The following is a 19,158-nucleotide window of genomic DNA, read 5'->3' on the forward strand; positions in this document are numbered from 1 at the left end:
GTGGCATCCTATCACAGTACCACGCTGGAATTCACTGAGCTCCTGAGAGCGGCCCATTCTTTCACAAATGTTTGTAGAAGCAGTCTGCATGCCTAGGTGCTTCATTTTATACACCTGTGGCCATGGAAGTGATTGGAACACCTGAATTCAATTATTTGGATGGGTGAGCGAGTACTTTTGGCAATATAGTGTATATATATATATATATATATATATATATATATATATATATATATATATATTATAAAATTATAATACCTGATAAATTGCTGTCTGAATTCACTATCAATCTCCACTTTCACTTTCACTTACTTCTTCCTTTGTTTTTGGTATATAGCATTCTTTGTGTATATCGCCACCTACTGGGCAGGGAGGAGAATTTATAGTAAAAAATTACTATAACTATTGATCTGTTTCTCACTCACACCTATCATATTGCTTCTGAAGATATAGATTTAACCACTGGAGTCTTATGGATTACCTTTATGCTGCCTTTATGTGCATTTTGGAGCTTTAAAATGTTGGTACCCATTCACTTGCTTTGAATGGACCTATAGAGCTGAAATATTCTTCTAAAAATCTTTGTGTTCAAAAGATTAAAGAAAGTTTTGCATATCTAGGATGGCATGAGGGTGAGTAAATGATGAGAGAATTTTCATTTTTTTGGTGAACTAACTTTTTAATGTTATGTTCTAGAAACTTATAAGGTTGTGCGATACTGCTTGCATAGTACTCGTGGTTCAGAGTCAAGGTTCAATCAAACGAGTTTGAGTCGAGAAATTTTTGGCCAAAGTGGCTGCGAAGTGCAAAACAATGGTTGGAGGAGGAGTTTTGATGAGAGGTGACGGGTTAGTTTATGAAGGTGTGGTCAGGCCAAGGAGCTTTAGAGTCAGACAGTGAAGCAGCTTCAATCAACAACAGCGAGCAATCATAATGAGAGTGGTGCACGAAGAGAGCAACATCCGATGGCATGTCTTCTGTTGAAAGGAGCAGTTGGCTTGCAAAATTAGAGGCAAGTTAAGCGGACGTCTAGTTTTGTCAGTAAAGACAAAATTGAACGTTAAAATGAACTGAATTTGGACTTAAACATTAAGAGTAAAATTCACCCCAAATTTTCTGCTTTCAGTTCACACTTCCGTTCTAGTAATAACGTAAATATATCGTGATTTAAAAAAAAAAAAAAAAGTCTGTCACATGCTGACATATGTATGACCTCTGTCTTTCAACTTTGGGGACATTTTTTGTCATATATGTAGTCTCTCTTTCACTCTGTTTTTCATAACTTAAGTCTTTTTTTATGAAAAATAAATATTACATTGAAAGTGCATTGGTTTCTGTGGCACTGGAATTTCATGGCCGCTAGATGGAGGTGTAACACCATAAATGAGTCATGTTAACGTTCCATTCGACTGTCCACCAGACGACCGCTACTGTTGCAACTCATTCTCGTGCACTGTATTTCTCCTAATTGTAGGGTATAATTGTGAGAAAGTTTGTGATAGTAATAAACAGTTGATACATACATTTATTTGCACAATAGTTTCTTAACACTCTTTCTTACCCTCTCTCTAAGTTATCCTAACTTGTGCACACTTGTCAGGGTTAAATGATGAACTAATACTGCTTTCATTGTCTCGGTTGTTAGAGAGAGGCTAAATGAGCATGTGCTCGAACACGTACAGTTTATTAAAGGCGCAGCGAGCGGTGGGCTGCACGCGCTCTGTAATTACTCCTAGTAACAGAAGAGTTATATTCGCGGGCATGAAGGATTACGCTCCGTCTCACTGCGTTCTAATGATGAACCTTATACACAGCTAATAATGGCAGCCTTTTTTCTTCTTGTCTTATTCAGTGTATTCTTTCTCAGTGCGCGGGTGGCCTTATTTTGTCGTGTTTAAAGTAATGGGATGTCACTGGTGGAATTGTTGGGGAGTGAGCAATTATTACCACGTTCCTTCCCCTGCACTTGTGCGGTAGAAATGTGCTTTTGTAAGTGCTATATCATCAGAAGACACTGTATCATGTAAATAAGCGCCCCTGGTGTTACCTCTTCAAACCTGGAGATGAGACATGATGAGAATAATGTAAAAAACAAAAAACAAAACATAGCTTCATCTGTCTCTTTTATCCTTTCACCCTGGATGTCAATATTTCTGGAAATGAATTTTTGCTCTGATCCTTCAGCACTGTTCAGTTATGATTCTCCTTTTCTCGCCTGCATTCTCTGGAATCCAGATTAGATTTGTTTTTCATCATCCATCACCCATTTTCATTGTCTTTATGCATAATAGCCATTATCCTGCGTGTATAAACGCGACTTAATCTAATTCATCTCATGATGGGAAAAAAATTCTTACCACAGAACAGAAATAAATCAATTACCGACGGCTCATCTTACATACCCACTTCTCCAGGCATCCCACAAAGCAAGAAAACGTTCTCTTTCGGGGGATAAATGTGGAAATATTGATTGTTTTGGAAGAAATATTCCTCAAGTTATGATCAGACATTTCCATAATGCTCACTCCTTAGAGAGAACAATCGCAGAAGGAACATGTCTCAACGGGGATCCTATATCACAAGCCCTCTGATACAAGACGTTTGTGTCCTTTCCTCCAATTCTACTCTATCAGCATTATTACGATTTGTATTCTCTCATGTGCTGGTTGTACATTAAACGCTGCAGGGCATACACAGGTGAATCATTCGTGGGCCTGAAGCAGACCGCCAAATCAGTAGAGGTAAAGGCAGGGGTCCTAGCTCAGGAAATGCTTGAAGGGAATATTTCAGGTTCGAAAGAAGTTAATCGACAGCATTTGTAGCATAATGTTGATTACCACAAAAAATAATTTCGACTTGTCTCTCCTTTTCTTTAAAAAAAAAAAAAAAAAAAAAAAAAAAGCACAAAGCTGGGTTACAATGAGGCACTTACAATGGAATTGAATGGGGCCAGATGGTAATCGTTAAAATACTCACTGTTTCAAAAGTATAGCCGCAAGTCGTAAACAATATACGTGTTAACATGATTTTAGTGTGATAAAATCGCTTAGGCTACTAACTGTTTGTGTCACATCCAATTTTACAATTTCGTTGCCATGACGATGTGACGCTGTACACCCTTATGCCGCAGTAAAAATGACAATTTAAACAACTTTACAGCTCAAATAATGAGTTTTAACTGAAGAATTAATGTAAGTGCCTTTATAAAATTAAAAGCTTCAAATTTCTGCCTTTAAACCCTCCAAAAATTGGCCCCATTCACTTCCATTGTAAGTGCATCACTGTAACCTCGATTTTTGCTTTTTTAAAGAAAAGGAGGGACGAGTCGAAATGAATTCTTTTGTGGTAATCAACATTATGCCACAAATGCTGTCGATTAAGCTTAACTTGTATTGAACCCCGAATATTTCTTTAATATACTTGACATTTTGCTGTCTTAATTCTAAAAAGTTTACTTGAAGCAATAGTCTGGGAAATAGCGAAAGCAATGTGTGCTGTCCATGGTCCTGAAATCAACACTCATGTCCAGAATCGCAAACGCGTTGTTTGTAGTAAACTCCATTTATCCCTTCCTTTATAGAACAGTGAATTATAGCCAGTAAATAATTAAAAAACCAATCCCTGTCACATGCAAGCTTTTGACATTCTGTGTTATGGATTTTCTCTTTTACCAACACATCTTCTCACTTCTGCAAGTCAACAAAGAGCGATGACTCTCCATCAGTTGCACACTCCTCTCGTGATCTGCGTCTAAATAGTCTGCGCACTGCTCCGCAAGATATGAATCGATTCATTTCGTATGAAAAGTGCAATTGGGCAGCTTTTTTGCCCGCGGTCCCATTAAAACAAGCAGTGAACATCTTAGAGGCCTGCACAAGGTTGTTTGTGGTTAATATTTTATTAGGTAAATGTCCGGATCATAGAGGATGTTCAATGGTGAAAATAAATAGCATGGAATATTGAGTGCATTGGCAGTACTCTTATATTTCTTGTTGTTCTTTGATCTTTCATTTATTTATTTTTTAACCTTAAAAGGATGCAAAGATTCACATTTCCTATTTGAGCCGACTTCTTTATATTATAGGCATGTTAAAAGATCGAGTCAACCTGATATTGGAGATGCATTTCAAAGGACAGGTGCCTGTGGCTTAACCCAGACCTTTTAATTCCTTCAACGGCAGATTTAGCGTGGAGGTGAGAGATTACAAAAATTCCGTGGTTTCATTTGTTAAACCTATATGACTTTATGGAGGTGGCTAGGTAGGATATAAGTGGTACAAAACCGGTATCTGTGATGAAACACCCTCGCGATTCACAATGGAGAATTCATTTCACCTGCCAAGCTCTACCTTGAGTGGTGATTTGCTATTGATAACATCATTTGCCACATCATAGAAATGTATAATCGAATCCAAATAGGCCCACGCTGGACGACTGAACGAAATGGACCTAAAATCGATCTCCAAAGGATTGACCTATTAGAGCAAATGGTTTAAACACAACTGCACTTTGTGGCGGTCATGCTTGAGGTGTCATTTTGACAAACGAAAAAAATGACCTCAGAATAAAAATCTGTTAACTCTCTTTTAGCGAAGCTGTCACGATAATAAAGCCGCTCACAGTTATGATGACCTCAGTTAGCGTGGCTACTTGAAAAATCGCACGCGGGGCGGGGGGTGCTGCCGACGCACGTGTACGGAATAGGCAAGGCAAGTTTGCAGTTCTCTTGTCAAATCGATCGCAGCTCGGGAGGCGTGTGCGAGGCGCAGTTATCATCGCGCACTTCCCCATCACTCAGAGTCCCGGCGGTTCCGGGACGCGTGTGACGGACGCCTCGCGGGAAGACAGCTGTTAATAACCTAACAAGCATGTCTGGAACATTATAAGGTCATTAGTCTACTAACACTCATATGGATTTACGCACGTCTTTTTTTGAGATTCAAACGCTGACGATGCTTGCGTTTTTCCATTTTCTTCCTCTCTCATTCATCGGTGATGTGTGATGAACAGATTCGCAAAAATAATGAGCAAATTCAGTGCATGAACTCCGCGCCGGTGAGGTTCCATCTCCGTTTCGCTCTTGGCCACTCGGGGTCCGTGTGATCGACAGGCGGCTCTTGAGCTTGACCTGCAGTTTGAAGTCGAGCTTCGCTGGAGTGATTAGAAAGTAAACTCATTTAAAACGTCTGTCTTCCGGACTCTACCTGAAAGCAAGGAGAATGCAATCGCTTTCATTAACGCAGGTAATACTGCTCATTTTCTCTTTTTGGCTGCAAATTATGTGGTTTGTTTCACATAATGTAACATAATGTAAATGTAAATCAGGGTTGATTACGAGGGAAACTTTACATCTGTTGGCGCGCGCGTTTCAGCTTGCACACCGAAAGATAAAGTCTGCACTTGGAAACTATCCAAAGAAATCTGACAACTGTTCCTAGACCAGTGATGCGCTGTTTAACCAACTATTCCATCTAGTTGATGGAATCGGTTCATCCTGATCAGTCATTCAACTTGACTGAAGGACGTTTGCGCGTGAGGAGACTGGTGCGCGATCGGTGTCGGTGTTTATGTTTAGCATCTTTCAAACGGTCATCAAGCCTGATCCGGCGCTTGGAGAGCGAATAGAGTTGCGCGGCTGAAGCGCAATGCACTGGCTGGACTAAACGCACCAGCTGCAGTCCACAAATTTCACAACAGCTGGAAGTGCTTTAGCGTTTTAATCCGGAGACTAGACCTAGAGCGAATACGGGGATCGCTGTGTCAGCAGCAGGGTTGCATTGCTGATCCTTTTGAAACAGCTTTTTCTTTCTTGACGCATTTTAATTGGCGTGGTAATGAGAGCCTTCCCACATCGTGTAGTAATTGCTCTTAATATCCGTCTCCACCCCTTCTGGCGAGCTCTCCCTCTCTGTTTCTTCATTTGTTCTCTCCAATAAGTATTGAAAGGGAGTAATTATTTCCCCTTTGTCTCGTGTCTTCCGCGGTGCTGTGCAGAGACAGTCGTGTCATCAGATTATTGAAGAGAGGCAGAGATTGGGCGAGCATGTAAAGCGACTTAATTGTCATCGACACTTGCATCAAGAGCCAAGCAGCACAGCTGAGCCCAAGGAGATTACTTAATGAAGCCAGTGTTAAGAGGGTACACATGTATCTCTCTCTCTGTGTGTGTGTCTCTCTTTCTGTATTTTTCCAACTCTTGCACACGCACAGTCATTCCTTTTATTTGGGCCTTGCATCTCAGTCTTCCTTGAAAGGGAGAAGGAGAGAAAGAGAGTGAGAGAGGGGAGGAAAGAGAGAGTATGTGCATTCTGGAAGAGTACATCTGGCGGCTGCCGCCTGCCCGCAGTCTGAACTGTTGTTGACGGCAAACAAAAACTCTTGTCTTCTCCCCCTTTTATCCCTTTCTCTTCTCTTCTCTTCTCTTCTCTTCTCTTCTCTTCTCTTCTCTTCTCTTCTCTTCTCTTCTCTTCTCTTTTATAATCTAATCAAATGTGAGTTGTAGTTTTTTGGAGTTGTTTTCACATTAGGAGGGATGGTTGTGATGGGATTGAGAGGGAGAACTGGAGAAAGAGTTATCTATCTCTAATAGATAAGGCTCGGATTGTGAGCAGCTCAGCTGGACAGATCTGTGCTCTGAGCTGGCATTAGCCGATCCACTCTATGCTGCTACCATGATGGTGAGAGTGAGAGATTCACAAGGAACAGAAGGCAGTGATGGGAAAGTCTCTCATCTGTAAATGAGATTGTCCCTGATGGCTATTTTCTCCCCCGGTTCGCTCATTCTTCTTCCCCTCACAAATCTCAACGCTCCGTTGGACGCAGGTCTCAATACCAGGCTCTGTGAGTGCTGACAGTGAAAAACAGAGACACTGGAGGGAGTCGGGCCTCAGGAGGCTCTTTCATATTCTCTGTCTCTCTCCATCTCACGCACTCACTTCATGCCAGTTGGCTCTGAAACCTTAAAAACAAGGGAGGCCTGAGAGGGAACATTAGTCAACCAAAAAAAGTTGAAAGGAAATTGTGTTTAAAGCCCAAAACATAGGAAAAATACATAAAAGCAAGAAAATATGAAAGAAAGCATGTGTTTGTTAATACCACACCAATCCAACACCAAAGCTGTAATTTGAAGCACTGCATGTGGAAACATGAGCTTATTTTATATGTATTTATACATATTCATAATGATAAAAACAAAAATGAGGAGTGAGAATATTGAGGTGAATAAAAAATACCCTTACAAAAAAGTACCAAGAAGTACCATGGTATTACTATGGATTTTGCACGTTTGTACCAACAACAGTTGGTTTTTGAGGCACCATAATAGTACTATGGTATTCCTTAAAGTACCTTGGAATGCAAGGAATTTGCTTAGTGACCAAGAATTAGTGCAGTATCTTAAATATTCTTAATTTTAAATTGTAACCACTGTTATATATATAGACCTGGATTGCTGATGCAACGGTAAACTACCAGCAGGAGGTGTAGCCACCGGAAGTATTCGCACGGCCATCTTGGTGTGCTCCAACTGCCATAGAGACTCAATGACTGACAGCCGATACTGCCGCCATTTCAACATCTCCGACCTCTTGATACGACAGTAGCATTTCGCCCTCTTGTGACAATCATGATTAACTTTTAATTTGCTTGTTATGGATAATACTCATTACGAGGGAGAAGACATACGCAGATCATGATATCAGAGCTTTCACCTGCCCTGGTGTGCAGCTTATCAGTGCAGCACAACATTCACCAAGGGACTTGGCAAAAGTGTCCGCAAGTAGTAATGTAGGTAGGAAAAGCTGTAATATCTGCTTGTTATAGGGTGACAACTCATCCTTTCCCCCGGAGGGTCCTTAAAAAGTCAGACTAGTCTAAATCGTCCATTTACATATTAAAGTGCTCTCTGTAGTAATACATAGATACAGTACATGTCATACATTCCGTGTGCATTAGGCATTAAAAATACATTTAAACCTAGTGTATCGGTATTATTTTAACCATCTTGGCTTTGCTTGTCTCCCTCCCTCTCTGCGCACACGCTGCGTGTGTGTAATAGAGAGAAGGAGGTAGAGAGAGAGAATGCGTTCTCAGGCAAGTGACCATGAGAAAAAGGCACTTTTTTTATTATTATTTTTATTAATGAATACAATAAACAGCTCAGTAGAAACATAGACAAATAGAGAACAAAGACATAAAAAACATAGGCAACTGACAGGACATTACATATGATTTCAATGCCTTGTGATACAGTATGTATCCTATATTACCTATTTGAAATACATAGAGTAGTGTGAAGGCAATTAGTCCATTTTTCTTCCTTTTTTTCTCTTCTCTTTCCTACCCTCCCTTTTTCAAAAGGCACTTTTTGATAAAAAATAAAATACGTAAAGCATGTACCTCAGAGATAACACTTTCGATGTTTCCAATAAATATGTCTGAAAATGCCTGTTTGTATCTTACCTTAGTTTCAGTGAACTTGTTTAGATTCAGCTAATCTGTTTGCCAAAGAAGTTACTGTTTGATATAGATAAACATAACTCAAGAAACAGGAAAAATTCCCGTCTTTTAATAAATAAATAATTACACGTGTAGGACGTTTGCATTGTAGGGATGTGCAGGCAGATATAAAATTGGTGAGTGAATGTCTAATGTTTAGTAACTGAAATGAGAAGATTTTCTATTAATTCAATAGGCATACAGGAATGTTTGGGCATAGCAATATGGTGGCGCAGTGGCTTTAATGTTATAACATCATCAGCAATTCAGTTCTACATTACAGATCAGTGATCATAACCTTTTTTGTTGAATTTTTTGAAAGGTTTTTTAAAAGTTTGATTGTTTTTTAAAGAATCTGATCTATCAGAAAAATAGATCTAATTTTCTCAGAACCTTGGACACCACCGTATATCAAAGTACCATGATATTACCATCTGATACCATTACTGTACCATGGTACTGCCACAGTACTTTTTGGAAGAGGACTTATTCTTATCCATTATTCCTTCTGCCCTCTCTCTCTCTCTCTCTCTCTCTCTCTCTCTCTCTCTCGACCACTTCCTGATTTTCTCTTTCATTTTCCTTTGACAAAGCTTTACAATTTTAACTGTCTGTCCTGTTGGTATTAAATAGCGTCTGAGTCCTCCTGTTTTCTGCAGTGAGTGGCAGTTTGGATTGGTTTACTCCACTTAGAATGGATGACACCCATTTCAATGGGATTTGCTTTAAATAACAGGGTAAGGGAAAAAGCTCTTCGGCTTTAGAATGGGATACGTTGAATTCATAAGCACTTCTGTCTGATCTGAGCAGTGTCAGTAACAGTTGTCAGATTTAAATTAAAATATGGTGTTTCGACACCAGAAGCCAGGGCTGTTGTGTTCAAAATAAACACACAATACTGATAATAGGCATAGAACATTCCGACCTTAAACAATAGGTTACTTGTTTTAGTGGATTGGGTTGCTATGACATAAAGTGAAGCAATGCCTTCAGTATTCAGGTTACAACTCTGAAAGAAAAACATAAGCTTATTAAATGTGCTTCAGTTTTGTGGGCAGCTTTAAGTGTTTTTTTGGCCTAAGAAAATGGAACCGAAATGTTGCTTTTCAATTGTGGAGATTCTCAGTCAACTGACAACAATCTCTATCGATAAACCTGTTTTGTCTTTTCAGTGGCTCAAATATGCTTTCAAACCAACTGTGAGATTTGAAGGCTAGAAAGATCGAGAGTCTATAAACTGCATCTAGGCTTGTGTGTGAGTGTGTTTGCTTTTGAAAGTAACTATACACCCTGTTCTGATCTATGTTTTCTAGACACCATTGTTGTTAGAGTGTGATTAACTAAAGCTCAAAAACATATTAAATACACACATTCACCCAATGTTTTGCTCACTGCAATGGAATGAGTGCATATCTGTGCATATAGTATTTGATATGATTCTCATTATGATATGCACTCTCTGAGCACTTTATTAGGAACACTTTGGTTCTAATAAAGTGCCCGACGTGGTCTTCTGCTGTTGTAGCCCATCTGCCTCAATTTCCGACGTGTTGTGCAGTCTGAGATGCTATTCTGCTCACTACAATTGTTCAGAGTGGTTATCTGAGTTACCGTAGCCCTTCTTGTCAGCTCAAACCAGTCTGGCCATTCTCCATTGACCTCTCTCATCAACAAGGCATTTTTGTCCTCAGAACTGCCGCTCACTGGATGTTTTTTGTTTATGGCACCATTCTGAGTAAACTCTAGAGACTGTTGTGCGTGAAAATCCCAGGATATCAGCAGTTACAGAAATACTCATACCAGCCCATCTGTCACCAACAATCATGCCATGGTCGAAATCACTGAGATCACATTGTTCCCCATTCTGATGGTTGATGTGTACATTAACTGAAGCTCCTGACCCATATCTGACTGATTTTATCCATTGCACTGCTGCTACATGATTGGCTGATTAGATAATTGTATGAATAAGTAGGTGTACAGGTGTTCCTAATGAAGTGCTCAGTGAGTGTACATTACTTAAAATTATGAACAAAAAATTATGAACAAAAAATGAACAAAGTTTAATAAGTCTACCTTTCCATGTAAAGTACAATTACAGTTCTGAAATAAGCTTACTTAAATATACAAAGTTTAGTGGGGGATTTTCTTGAGGGATTTCACAAAACATCCTGTGAGGTAAATGGGTTCGCAAAGACCATTGAGGTCTTTTCAGGGCATTAGCTTTTGTGTAGGGCTGGGTATCGCTTGGCACCTTACGATACGATATGTATTGCAATATATGTCACGATTCGATATGTTGCGAAACATCACAATATCATAATTTGATTAGATTACAAATCAATTCCAATTTCAAATCCATTTGAGTTGGGTATATTTTAGTTATACTGATGTCTGATGAAGAGCATGTAGCTCGAAACATCACGTTCTCTTGGTGAGCTCATTACATTGATTTAGAAGAGTAACAGTGTGCCAAATTTGTTGTATCTTTACATAATATGAATACACAAATAGTTGAATATAAATATCGATGGATCTTAAGTATCGATACAATATCATGAGAAAAAGTATTGCGATATATCGATATTTGATTGTATCGACAGCCCTATTTTGGTGGTTAAGGTACTCTGCCATGCTAGACTGATCACACTATGAATTTGATTACAGTAGGTCAAAAGTTCTGCTAATGAAATCGGCCTGTGCTTATTGAAATTTGAATCACTGCTCTCCATTGGCCAAAGCTAGAAGTGTTGTCGAACATATCGGCATGTGTCCGCTTTAATTTCGGGGTGAAATCCCCACAGAGTGATTCCAGAAGCAAGTTGTATTTTAATTTGTAAATGATATTATATTGTCAACAGGAATGCATATTTTAGTAATTGTACCCCCTAACCCAACCTTTAACCTAACCGTCAGTGGAATAAAAATGCAATTTTAGAGAGTATTTGCAACCTCTGAATCCCACTCATCATTGATTATATGAATGTGATCATGTCCTGGTTCCAACAGGACCAGAACCCATGTCTCAGAAGTTGCTTGATGTAGAGCTTAAAGGAAAGGTAAACACATTTAAATTGATGCAAAAATATCTGATGGGGGATGGCGCTGGTCAGTTATTTGGCAGTATAGGGTTGATTTCAGGGTACATAACCTTTCGAAACTATGTCGATTTCCCATTTGATCATGTTGGCTGTGCAATGGTAAAACACTGTAACTGCTCATTTTGTCAAAATTGAGTCTCTTACACAATGATCTGTTATACGATAGATGGGTTTCGCTGAGAAAATCCACACTTAAACCAAGAGACTTTGAAGCCATTTTTCTCAATTCCAGTATTGCCATAGTTAATGTGTTTTGCTTTAGTAGGGCAGTACTAGACAAACAAGGATTTGTTTTTATTTAATGTAATTGTGTACAGTATGAAGAGGTTTTTGTATGAGCATATGTAAATTCTGTCCCAACCACTGTAGAAAGCACCCTTATGAGAGATTCTTTCACTATGCATACTTACTTGTGTGTGTGTCTTTATGTGTATGAAAGTCAGTGTGTGTGAAAGGGAGAATAAATACGAGAGGTTAGACGCCCATGATCCTGAGGGAACACAGCGATACGGTGTCACACTTCAGAGACCCACAGACAAATTAATTCACTTATTGACACTGCTGACACATCTCAGTGACTTTGTAAAATTAACAATTGATCACACTCACACTCTCCTTTTTCGTTCTCAATTTTTTCTTTTCCCTTCTCCCACTCTTTCCCTCTTTCTTGTTCGGCCCTTCTCTTTCGCCCGGCACGTTCAGTCATTGTTATAATTACGCAGCAGCCTGCAGGAGTCTGGTCATTACTGATAGAGGGGTGTGAGATAATCAGGACTGTGGCCAGGCTCAGCATGCCTTTGCAGGAATGAGGGCAAGGAGAAAGACCCCGTCTCTGACAACGACAGACCACTCTCATTGATTGTCCAAATCCACATTGAAAGAGCACATAGTGACAGGATCACAAATCACTGCGATGATAAAAAAAAAGAACATTTATCAGAGAGAGAGAGAGAGAAAGAGAGAGGATCAGGACTTCACAAGTAGAATATGGTGACGGGCTGTTTGTTTTAACTTAATCATAATTTTTGGTGCAATTGATGACATTTGTTTCCTTTGTTGGATCATTTTCCTCATTGGCTGCAGCAGACTGATTTGGGATCAGAAGTGGGTGAATGGTTGGCTCATTGGTGAACTTGTCCAGGTTTTTTTTTTACAACTAAGTCTCCAGGAGGTTTGGCTTTTGTGATTCTCATTGTCCCCCAAATTTTATCACTCAGAGGTTGCTCTTTCCTAACTCCGAAGAGCTCAGATGTTTCTTGAGACATGAGAGTAGAACTATACAATTAATGTGGAAAGCATAGCTAATGTTATGCGTTTAAATCTGAGTATACTCTGTGACACTGTACAGATTTCTTCTGGCACTCTAGAGGAGACATGTGAGATTACTAGGGTGTTTTACTCAGGAGAAAAATCTGAAAAGCAGGAATTTAATGGTCTCCATTTGCTCTTCATTATGTTCCTTGCTGTCTAGGTGAAAAAATTAAGATATTAAAAAAGGTTTATTATTTTTATTATTATTTTTCTCATCAACACGTCAGGAAGCCTGATTTTGGATACAATTAACAGAATTTCAGACACTGCATTCCAAACCTTTTATGTTGTACTATTTCAGTGGAGCTGCTGAACTGATGGTCATGTTTGTTATAATCTGATTGATGGCTGACATATGTTGGTGCATGTGTGGTTCAGTGGGTAGGCCTGTCGCCTCACAGTTCCTGGGTCCGGGTTTGAGTCCTGGCTCAACTGTGGAGTTTGCATGTTCTCCCCGTGTTCGTGTGGGTTTCCTCTGGGTGCTCTGGTTTCCCCCACAGCCCAAAAAGTCATGCAGGTTTAGTTAATTGGAGACTCTAAATTGCAAGTAGGTGAGAGTGTGTATGTCTGTGTGTGTTGCCCTGTGATGGACTGGCCACCTGTCTCTGTCCCTGTTCTCTGCCTTTGGCCTGAGACAGCTGGGATAGGCATAGGACAAGCAGCTATAGAAGATGGATGGATGGATTGATGTTGATGCATGTTGCTGTGGGGTGGTAAATGGTGTAACTGTAAAAAACTTGACATGTGTGGGGTATGTGTTCGTGCTTGTGTGTGTAATACGTTTAAGAGGAGTGTGGTAATATAGCAGATTGTACACCTTTTAGTGCTAGTGTGTCTACACCTTCATATACAGGAACTTGGCAAGATTTATCAGTTACACCCACAGACACACACATACGCACACCTAAAAAATGTAAATGAATAGTTTGAGTCAAGACAAATATTATTTAATATGACTAAATAAACTGTACTACATCAGATTACACCAATGAACATTATTTTTAAGGGTCAGATCAGGTAGAAATAGCTCTTGAAACAAAAGAACTTATCATTTGTACTTTTACTGTGTATTGTTCATAATTAAGCTAATTCCCATAATTATTATAAACTTAAAGGTGCTTTAAGCGATTTTAGCATTCTGAAGCTTTCACGTGACTGAGCCGTTGAATTACCAAGAAAGAAACACACACATACTCAGGTGCATTTCAAAATTAACGTAAGAGCAGAATACAAAAGACACAGCTTGTAAACAAAAAAAATGAAGCAGTTAAGCATCTCATTCTGTTAAAATTAGGTCATCACGGTAGACTTCATGGAGCTTGTACATCAGAGCAATGCTAATTGGACAGTTAACAGCGCCAGGGCCATCTCAAGGCACTCCCGTGAGAACCAGCACCTCAGCAAATGAGCTACAGGGCCCAGAACTTCAGCTTCCCACTAACTTTAAATATTATTCTGAGGGTTTAAAAGTGATGTTTAAATCTTAGGTGGAAGAAACACAGGCACTTTTTTTAAGTTGTAAGGCAAGCACATACATACACACACATACTCCTGCAAAAAAGACTCTGGTTACAGATACATCTTCTTACTGAGTCTGTGAGGAAATAGAAGAGAGGAAAACACAGTCTGGTGGAGTCATTGGATCTTGAGGACCGTGACTCCAGTCTGAGCAACAGGCAATGAATGGGACTTAAGTGCAGTGAAGATCAATTCATTTGTAATGTTAACTCTGTACCCTTGTCGTCATGTTACCCTTGGGCTTAATACAAAAAAACTAGTACGTTCAGAGCTGTGTAAGTGCTGACTGTTGAAAAGATCTGCTTAGATGCGTAGATTATTATTATTTTTTTTTACCTGCAACATGCCTGCTTACACTTAGTTTCATTTTATTTCATAAAGCTATATCAATATTTGGTGTGACCACCTTTGCCTTAAAAATAGCACCAATTCTCCTAGGTACACCTGGACACAGTTTTTCTTGGTTGTTGGCAGATAGGATGTTCCAAGCTTCTTGGAGAATTCGCCACAGATCTTTCTCACAGGTCTCAGTTGCTTCTGTCTCTTCATGTAATCCCAGACTCGATGTTCAGTGAGGGGCTTTGCGGAGGCCATGCCATCTGTTGCAGGGCTCCCTGTTCTTCTATTCTATTCTATTTGCAAAATAAATATTTGGGCGATCTAAAATTTGTATTTGCTATTGAAACACTAAAGCTGAAGGTATAAATAACCATCCTAAGACAAATGTTTTTGTGAAACACCTTATGTACCTAAGACCTTTGCACAGTACTGTGTATATACATATACTGTATATTTGTATTTATTATTATTCTAAAAATGCAGAGAGTTTTCTTCTTGGGATAGGGTTTTGGTTAGGTTTAGGCAGTAGCATTGATAAATTGTTTTAGGTAAAATCAATAGAAGTTCATGGTATGTCCCCATTTAGATAGGTAAGTAAATGTGTGTGTATGTGCTTTTGTGTGTGTAAAAGTAGAATCTGTTTTGCCAAAGTGTTTATCTAGCCTTGCATAGTCTTTTAGATTAAACTTGGGAAGAAAATCATGTACAGCTCCAATAGTCTCTAAAATAATCATGCTCTCACACACACAAGGCTGTAAATACATATTGAAATGAGTTGCTGTATAGTGCAGGGTGGTGAAATTGCCTGCTTATCTCCAGTAATATCGGCTGAATAGGAGCTGATGTTCTCATCTGCAAAAAGACTGATATGGCAGGGCCAGCGGTGCGGAAACTCCCCGTGTCCATTCAGATTGTCTGTCTGAGCTTTACTGCGAGCTTTCCTGTAGATGCTCATGCACATAAACACACATGGACCGATATTGCCTGGAGTCGTGCAAATGCAGCATGCTTGTAATGTTTCAATGAAAAGCCAGATAAATGCACCAAAGGCCTCGGCCTCCTGCTGCATTTCAATATTGTGCATTTTTCCAGAAATCCGAGATGCTTTTAAGAACTTCTGTTGGCCCTCATGCAGTTTGGGCTCATTTTCGGTGGGGCCTCTCGTCAGAGAGATAGAGTTGTTTTGCAGAGATTAATTTTTCTGCTCTGTTTGAGCCCCAGAGCATGAAATGATGTATTTAGGATCAGGACTGTTGTTGCAAATGGCTTTTGTGGGCTAGAGAGAGAGAGAGAGAGAGAGAGAGAGAGAGAGAGAGCAAGAGAGAGTGGACAGAGCTGCAGGAAGTTGATGACTTTTTTTATTGTGTCTCCTAGCGCAGAAGCTCCACCTTCAAGACCTAGATTTTACATTGGATATCAAGTGCCGACCCAATACAACACCAAACCTGTAACCCGTTTTTAATGTAGTTTGGGTCGTGTTTTATTTATCTTTTTTTTTTTAATGGTTTTTGAGGATGAGGCGAAGTCAAGCAGCCTGTTCATGTTGGCATCAATAGTTGTGTTAGCTTCTACTAAGTGACAGATGAATTTGCACCAAAATAATGCTTGATTGAACGCATGGCCTTTGACATCAACAACAAAAGCTCTTAGAAGCGTTTTCCCCCTTTTAAAATTTGGTAAGCCTATTTAAAATGCTATCCTAAATGCATGATTATGTGGTTGATTGCATTTAGTATTGATTTGGGTTCTTGTACGTAACCATATCAAAACAGATCTGTGACATTGTATATGTTTGGCAGCTCACCAGTTGAGAACCACTAATGTAGATCAGCGGTGGTACGCAGCCTGACTTCGGAAATTTACGCTGTTAAAAAAGAATGAAAATATATATTTTATTCCAATTTTCCATGTTTTATTTCAATGTCTGTTGATAATTTTGATATATCTTTATGTGTCTGTTAGACTTGTGCATTAAACCAAATTTTTTCATGGGCAGGATTCGAGTAAGTGATGTTCTTTTTAAGCAGCACTTTGGCGCACATGTACAATTTTAGTCAATGTAATTTTATTTAAAAAAGAGAACAGCCAAAAACTGTGGTGAACATCAAATGCAAGATTTTATTCTATTTGCCCCAAAAGTCTAAAAGAGCTTGATACCTTGTAGTCAGAAGGGTCTACTTTTTGCTCAGAAACAGCACTCAGCATGATATTGATAATAAAACCACACAGAGCAGTACCAAGCCCTGCAGATGGGAGAAGTTGTAAGACACTACATTGCTCCAAATTCCTAAATATATTTTTTTATTATTAGTGTGTTTGAATTGGATTGCAAAATATGAAATGGTTTGCAAAATAATGTGTTTTTAATTGGATGGCAACATTTCTTAATGTTATTATTGTTGTGTAAATGGTTGTCACATGGTTGTTGGTAGGGTAATTCCACAAATCCAGAGAATCCAGAGAAAAAGGGTCAGAGAATTGACAGATGAGGGTCTTGCAGAACCATAATTTAACTACAGGAATTTTGATAATAATCAAAATGTGAAATATTGTGTGTTGCTTAGTGTACTTAAAGGGATAGGCAAATATGGTCAGTACGGCACAGGTTGGATGACATCAACATCAAACCTCATTTGTCTTGCTTGTCAAACCTGCGGCATAGTTGCTATTAGTCTTGGGATCGATGCCGTTTTCATGCATCGATAATCAATCAATCAATGATTTTCCCGATGATTATCGATATACAGGTGCATCTCAATAAATTAGAATGTCGTGGAAAAGTTCATTTATTTCAGTATTTCAACTCAAATTGTGAAACTCGTGTATTAAATAAATTCAGTGCACACAGACTGAAGTAGTTTAAGTCTTTGGTTCTTTTAATTGTGATGATTTTGGCTCACATTTAACAAAAACCCACCAATTCACTATCTCAAAAAATTAGAATACATCATAAGATCAATAAAAAAAAACATTTTTAGTGAATTGTTGGCCTTCTGGAAAGTATGTTCATTTACTGTATATGTACTCAATACTTGGTAGGGGCTCTTTTTGCTTTAATTACTGCCTCAATTTGGCGTGGCATGGAGGTGATCAGTTTGTGGCACTGCCGAGGTGGTTTGGAAGCCCAGGTTTCTTTGACAGTGGCCTTCAGCTCATCTGCATTTTTTGGTCTCTTGTTTCTCATTTTCCTCTTGACAATACCCCATAGATTCTCTGTGGGGTTCAGGTCTGGTGAGTTTGCTGGCCAGTCAAGCACACCAACACCATGGTCATTTAACCAACTTTTGGTGCTTTTGGCAGTGTGGGCAGGTGCCAAATCCTGCTGGAAAATGAAATCAGCATCTTTAAAAAGCTGGTCAGCAGAAGGAAGCATGAAGTGCTCCAAAATTTCTTGGTAAACGGGTGCAGTGACTTTGGTTTTCAAAAAACACAATGGACCAACACCAGCAGATGACATTGCACCCCAAATCGTCACAGACTGTGGAAACTTAACACTGGACTTCAAGCAACTTGGGCTATGAGCTTCTCCACCCTTCCTCCAGACTCTAGGATCTTGGTTTCCAAATGAAATACAAAACTTGCTCTCATCTGAAAAGAGGACTTTGGACCACTGGGCAACAGTCCAGTTCTTCTTGTCCTTAGCCCAGGTAAGACGCCTCTGACGTTGTCTGTGATTCAGGAGTGGCTTAACAAGAGGAATACGACAACTGTAGCCAAATTCCTTGACACGTCTGTGTGTGGTGGCTCTTGATGCCTTGACCCCAGCCTCAGTCCATTCCTTGTGAAGTTCACCCAAATTCTTGAATCGATTTTGCTTGACAATCCTCATAAGGCTGTGGTTCTCTCGGTTGGTTGTGCGTCTTGTTCTTCCACACTTTTTCCTTCCACTCAACTTTCTGTTAACATGCTTGGATACAGCATTCTGTGAACAGCCAGCTTCTTTGGCAATGAATGTTTGTGGCTTACCCTCCTTGTGAAGGGTGTCAATGATTGTCTTCTGGACAACTGTCAGATCAGCAGTCTTCCCCATGATTGTGTAGCCTAGTGAACCAAACTGAGAGACCATTTTGAAGGCTCAGGAAACCTTTGCAGGTGTTTTGAGTTGATTAGCTGATTGGAATGTCACCATATTCTAATTTTTTGAGATAGTGAATTGGTGGGTTTTTGTTAAATGTGAGCCAAAATCATCACAATTAAAAGAACCAAAGACTTAAACTACTTCAGTCTGTGTGCATTGAATTTATTTAATACACGAGTTTCACAATTTGAGTTGAATTACTGAAATAAATGAACTTTTCTACGACATTCTAATTTATTGAGATGCACCTGTATATATGGATTTTGTCAGATGTAAATAGGGCTGCTCGTTGCACAGTAGTTTTTGTCTTTTCAA

General features: G+C 39.3%; 1 protein-coding gene across 1 annotated transcript in view; it reads left to right on the plus strand.

Moving 5' to 3' along the window:
- Nucleotides 1–4,949: 4,949 nt before the first annotated feature.
- Nucleotides 4,950–19,158, plus strand: part of LOC127426293 (chemokine-like protein TAFA-4) — a 63,032-nt gene continuing 48,823 nt past the window's right edge. Inside the window, exon 1 of the mRNA XM_051673012.1 lies at nt 4,950–5,243. The gene's annotated coding sequence lies outside the window, so the exon portion shown is untranslated. The remainder of the gene's footprint in view (nt 5,244–19,158) is intronic.

This window comes from Myxocyprinus asiaticus, chromosome 35 (assembly GCF_019703515.2).
Source record: "Myxocyprinus asiaticus isolate MX2 ecotype Aquarium Trade chromosome 35, UBuf_Myxa_2, whole genome shotgun sequence".
Lineage (NCBI taxonomy): Eukaryota > Metazoa > Chordata > Actinopteri > Cypriniformes > Catostomidae > Myxocyprinus > Myxocyprinus asiaticus.